Genomic DNA, 6763 nt, shown 5'->3' with positions numbered 1-6763 from the left:
ACTAGACACACAGTCAACACACATATTTTACAGTAGGCTTAGAATTTTATGAAATACAAATATTTTTTCTACACAACTTGCATTATGGCAACAACATGTGGAACCCATCATATAAAAAAGTGAGATTTTGAAACAGAGCCCAAGGCAAGCCCATGCTGTTTTAATCCTCGTTTCATCGCTTTCCTACCCTCACTCTGCTTTGTTAGGGAGCAGGCATAGGGTCTTACTCTGAATGTATCTTCATACTTTTCAAAAGCATTTGAACACCCTCCCCTCCGTTGGCTTTTGGGGTTGCTTATACATGACCCAGCAGAATTATAGGCCTACACTGAATTTAGGCTACATTATTGCACGGTAAATGTTTCTGATCAGTGATTGATGAGACAACAAATAGATGAGCAAAACCACCTCCACTTTTTTGTCCAGCCAGACAATTAACCAAATATACAGATGGAGATTTAGTGAAACAAAATCACATTGATTGATTAAGATAAGTCACAGGCCTTTGGTTGGGAGTAGGCCTCGGCTAGGTTAGTAAGCGACCAAATAATCCACTTGTTAATCTACATAACATCCTGGCAAAATGCTCTGATCAGTGCTAATAAATGAGCCAAATAGACAAGATGATAATGAGCACCACTCGCCTCAATTTAGCTAACATTTCCCCAGCCTAATATCCAAACAGAGATTCAGTGGAAAAAAAACTGTGACATTGATTTATCAATACACCAAGCTTGTCTCAAAGCAGAGCAAAACGGGGCTGAAATAGTTGACCCCACACAGGTAGTTTATTGCTTCTATCAAATGTATTATAAAAATTGGATGACTTTGGGGTTTCAGTAAGCAACAATTGAATGCCTTCAACTGCATTCTTTATTCCAATATTTTTTGTCATTCAGTGATATTTATTCCCACATTAATTCTTTATGGATCCACCCACTTGTGGTTAAGAAAACAGTGCATGTGGTGGGTTCTGCAAAGAGATGGGTGATGATAGTAGTATGTGATGGGTGATGATAGTAGTATGTGATGGGTGATGATAGTTGTATGTGATGGGTGATGATAGTAGTAGGAGATGTGTGATGATCGTAGTATGTGATGGGTGATGATAGTAGTATGTGATGGGTGATGATCGTAGTATGTGATGGGTGATGATAGTAGTATGAGATGGGTGATGATAGTAGGATGATAGTAGTATGTGATAGGTGATGATCGTAGTATGTGATGGGTCATGATAGTAGTATGAGATGGGTGATGATAGTAGGATGATAGTAGTAAAGGGAGCTGCCTAGCAACCATCAAGAGCTTAAGAATGTAGGCATAAAGGCTACATTTAAGTGATAATGCCCGAGAAGCCGATGTTTGGAGGATATATTCGTTGAGGGCCAGTGTTGTGCCAAAAATCTCCCCCCTACCAGAATCCCCCCCCACATGAACGTGCACGCACTCAATTCTCCATTGCTGCGACTTGCTTGCTAGTTGAGATTTCTGCTCTTCATCCAGTTGTCAGTTTAGTAGCAGAAAGCATTGTTTATTTGTGTCCTTCAAGGCAGCTGTCAATGATCATGTTAGGCTGCATTTCATTTGATTTTTTATGGCAGTTCGATCACGGGGGAGACACTAGTAATGTCTGCATTTTTCAGTTTGGCTATTTGTTTCAAGTGTATTAGTCTAGAAATAAATATCTTTGGCAAAATTTGTCATCTCTCCCATGTCTTATTCAACTAGTACTTGTTCTGAAATGTTTATTGCTTGCCTACATTTTACTCCCTCCTATGTTTAATATAACACACATACATGAATTATTAATTTTGGGTTGCCTATCCTGATGTGAAGTTTGTTCTATAGAAAATATTTGACTCTGATGTGTGCCACAGAAAGTATTTGACTCTAGTGACAAAATTAAGGAAATTAGAATGGGGGTAGGATTTCGGCACGGCCATTTTCTTGTGTGCCGAAACTGGGTAGCCATTTGATTAGATGTTCAGTAGTCTTAATGACAAAGCAAAAACAGGCTGTTAGAAATGTCTAAAAACTGAAAAATAGTATTCAGACCCTTTACTCAGTACTTTGCTGAAGGACTTTTGGCTGCGATGACAGCCTCAAGTCTTCTTGAGTATGACACTACAAGCTTGGCACACCTGTATTTGGGGAGTTTCTCCCATTAATATCTGCAGATCCTCTCAACCTCTGTCGGATGGGGAGCGTCGCTGCACAGCTATTTTCAGGTCTCTCCAGAGATGTTCGATTGGGTATAAGTCCTGGCTCTGGCTGGTCCACTCAAGGGCATTCAGAGACCTGTCCCGCCACTCCTGCATTGTCTTGGCTGTGTGCTTATGGTCATTGTTCTGTTGGAAGGTGAACCTTTACCCCAGTCTGAGGTCCTGAGCGCTCTGGAAAGGATTTTCATCAAGGATCTCTCTATACTTTGCTCAGTTCATCTTTGCCTCGATCCTGACTAGTCTACCAGTCTCTGCCGCTGAAAAACATACCCACAGCATGATGCTGCTACCATCATGCTTTACCGTAGGGATGGTGCCAGGTTTCCTCCAGACATGAAGCTTGGCATTCAGGCCAAAGACATCAATCTTGGTTTCATCAGACCAGAGAATGTTGCTTCTCATGGTCTGAGAGTCCTTTAGGTGCCTTTCGGCAAACTCCAAGCAGTCTGTCCTATGTATTTTACTGAGGAGTGGCTTTGTCTGGCCACTCTACAATAAAGGCCTGATTGGTGGAGTGCATAGGGAGTTCAGTCCCAGGGCTGTGAGCGTTGTGGTGAGCTTAAAAGGGCACTATGGTATTGAAGGTCAAGCTGTAGTTGCTAAAAATATGCATTCCTCTTGTCCAGATGGGTGAGGTCAGTGTGCAGTGCAATGGCGTCGTCCGTGGATCTGTCAGGGATCTTGAGAATTGAAGAAAATTTGGCAGGTGCACAGTGCACTGTTCGGATGCTGTTATTATTTTGGATAAACGTGAGAAGATAATCTGCTTTTTAAAGTGATTTGTTTGACAATCAGACGAAAACGTCATGACTGGTTGTGTTCATGGCACATTCAAAGGGAATACAGTTTTACAGTTAAATTACATGTCTTTACTATAAAAGCCTCAGACTGGCCTATGCATGGGGCCTCCAAATCAAGTACACCACTATAAAGTAGCCAATGTCATCTTTCTTGATTATATGAGCCCGGTTTATACCTGGTTCTAACATGCGTCCGTTGTCTTGCTCTTGTCCACATTCTAACAGCATACTTAAATGATTATCGATATATCAATGACTCATTCTGGCCAGTTCGGTGAACTGTCTCAATGAAAACGCTACATAAATAAGCATTTTCAAAGTTCAGTGATAGGTCACAGAATAATATCCCTGTTGCTATTGATGATTCAACCCCTGCCTTGCTCAAATCTCTCAAGAGCGATAGTGTCTGAACTGAACCCAGAAAGCGGTCGGTCAGTACCCCCCACTGTGCTCTCTTTAAAGAACTCCTGCCAGACAAATCAAAGCCAGTGTGACCTGCAGATTTCTCGATTTCACAGCTTGCTCTGGCTACGTGACTTCCTGTCGCTATTTTACACCGGATCGCTTTGATACAGTAGGAAAGCGGTCAAAGCACTGAATGAAATTGGTGCAATCACCGCTTTGTATACCAGTGGTCGCGGTTAAAACGGCAATGTGAGGCACAAGGAGTGTAGGCCTATGTACTGTATAGCCTCCTGAATCAAATCAAATTGATTTATATCGCCCTTCTTACATCAGCTGATATCTCAAAGTGCTATACAGAAACCCAGCCTAAAACCCCAAACAGCAAGCAATGCAGGTGTAGAAGCACGATTAATCATGGATTGATTTGACTTCCTAACTAGGTCCAATTGCAGAATCTGTTACAATTAGGTTTCTGTTCCTGATTGATGCGGAGATGAGGTGCTACCTAAAAATCAATGACTGTGTGATGATGATGTAGGTAAAGCTTTATTTCACACACAGTACTGTTGAAATTAAATCTCAGGGACTCAAATGGGGGAAAAAAAAACTTGCAATACTGTCTGATCTAAAGAAATAATTCAAGCACTCAGGGGGTACCCCATGCAGATTTGTAGGGCAATGAGCAGACAGGTATATGGTTTGGAGACAAACATAAGGTGGAAGAATGTCCAATTTCCTCCATCTGTTCTCATTGAGTAAAAGGTTGTGAGCATATGTATTTCAAATACTCATATTTGCAAGTTCTGTACGACTCATCAAATAGGAGAAACGGCATTTGGGCATCAAAAGAACAGGACATCCATAAAACACATTTCTAAGCATAAATTAGAACTTTATTTTATTATTACAATATTACAAAAAGAGTAGCACAACTCACTCTCTCGCCTTTTTATCTTTCGTACAGCCACAGAGTGACATGTAAAAGAGACTTATCAAGCCTTCCTGGATTTCACAGCAACAGTAAAGGAAATAAAGACGCCAATTTTTTTAAACAACAAGAAAATCAAGTATAATAAACAAGTCACAACTGAAGCTTTGAAACTGGGGGGGGAAATGGTTTGTTTACAGCCCAGTAACTACACATACAGGGCCTTGCAGAAGTATTCAGACCCCTTGGATTTCTTCATATTTTGTGTTACAAAGTGGGATTAAAATGGATTTGTCCTGTTTTTTCTTCCAACAATCTACTCAAAATTCTCTGCCAAAGTGGAAGAAAAATCGAAGCCCCTTTGCTCAGGCAAGCCTAAATTAATTCAGGATAAAAAATGTAGCTTAAAAAAAAAAATCACATCATTACATGGACTCACTGTGTGAAATACTAGGGGTTGACATGATTTTTAAATGACTAACCCCTCCACTTTCCATCATACACACACAGTGCCTTTGGAAAGTATTCAGACCCCTCGACTTTTTCCATATTTTGTTACGTTACAGCCTTATTCTAAAGTGGATTAAATCAAAACAATTCCCCAGCAATCGAGACACAATACACCATAATGACGACGCGAAAACAGGTTTGTAGACATGTTTCCACATTTATTACAAATAAAAAACAGAAATACCTTATTTACATAAGTATTCAGACCTTTTGCTATTAGCTCAGGTGCATCCGGTTTCCATTGATTATCCTTGAGATGTTTCTACAACTTGATTAGTCCACCTGTGGTAAATTCAAATGATTATATAGGCAGATGTGTGCCTTTCCAAAGGTCCCAGAGTTGACAGCGCAAAAATCAAGCCATCTGGTCGAAGGAATTGTCCGTAGAGCTCCGAGACAGGATTGTGTCGAGGCACAGATCTGAGGAAGAGTACCAAAAAATGTCTGCAGCATTGAAGGTCCCCAAGAACACAGTGGCCTCCACCATTCTCAATTGGAAGAAATTTGGAACCACCAAGACTCTTCCTAGAGCTGGCCGCCCGGCCAAACTGAGCAATCGGGGGAGAAGGGCTTTGGTCAGGGAGGTGACCAAGAACCCAATGGTCACTCTGACAGAGCTAGAGTTCCTCTGTGGAGATGGGAGGACCTTCCAGAAGGACAAACTTCTCTGCAGTACTCCACCAATCAGGCCTTTATGGTAGAGTGGTCAGACTGAAGTCGTTCCTCAGTAAAAGGCACATGACAGCCCACTTGGAGTTTGCCAAAAGGCATCTAAAGGACTCTCAGACCATTAGAAACGAGATTCTCTGGTCTATTCTCTGGTCTGATGAAACCAAGATTGAACTCTTTGGCCTGAATGCCAAGCGTCACGTCTGGAAGAAACTTGGTAACATTCCTACGGTGAAGCATGGTGGTGGCAGCATCATGCTGTGGGGATGTTTTCAGTGGCCCAGTCAGAGCCCGGATTTGAACATCTCTGAAGAGATCTGAAAATAGCTGTGCAGCAATGCTCCCCATCCAACCTGACAGAGAGGATCTGCAGAGAAGAATGGGAGAAACTCCCCAAATACAGGTGTGCCAAGCTTGTAGTGTCATATCCAAGAAGACTCAATGCTGTAATCACTGACAAAGGTGCTTCAACAAAGTACTGAGTAAAGGGTCTGAATACTTACGTAAATGTGATATCCATTTTTTAAATTTTAAATAAATGAGTGAAAATGTCTAAAAACACTGTTTTTGCTTTGGCATTATGGGGTAGTGTGTGTACATTGATGAGGTGGAAAACATTTGTTTTAATCAATTTTAGAATAAGGCTGTAAAGTAACAAAATGTGGAAAAAGTCAAGGGAATTTATTTTGTAAGGTCCCTCAGTCAAGTATTGAATTTCAAGCACAGAATTTCAAGCACAGATTCAACTAAAAAGAGCAGGGAGCTTTTCGATAGCCTCACAAACAAGGACAGTAATTGGTAGATGGGTAACAATAACAAAATCAGACATTGTATATCTCGCTAAGCATGGTAAAGTTGATGATTATGGATTAAACCACCCAGACACGTCAAAGATACAGTGAACCTTTAAACTGAGCTGCAGGACAGGAATGAAACTGCTCAGGGATGTTACCATGAGGTCATTAGTGATTTTAAAAACAGTTCGATAGCTGTGATGGGAGAAAACTGACGATGGATCAATAACTTTGTAGTGATGCCACAATGACTTAAAAGACAGAGTGAAAATACAAATATACTGAATAGAAATATTGCGAAACATTCATCTTGTGTGCGCACCAAGGCAAAGCAAAAAAGCGGAAGAAAAAAAACAACACAGCAAAGAATATACTCGTTGGCCTAAATGCAAAGTCTTATGTTTGGGGCAAATCCAACAGCACAGCGCTGAGTAA

Source organism: Oncorhynchus clarkii, chromosome 10 (genome assembly GCF_045791955.1).
Source record: "Oncorhynchus clarkii lewisi isolate Uvic-CL-2024 chromosome 10, UVic_Ocla_1.0, whole genome shotgun sequence".
Lineage (NCBI taxonomy): Eukaryota > Metazoa > Chordata > Actinopteri > Salmoniformes > Salmonidae > Oncorhynchus > Oncorhynchus clarkii.
Note: the sequence above shows the minus strand (reverse complement) of the source record.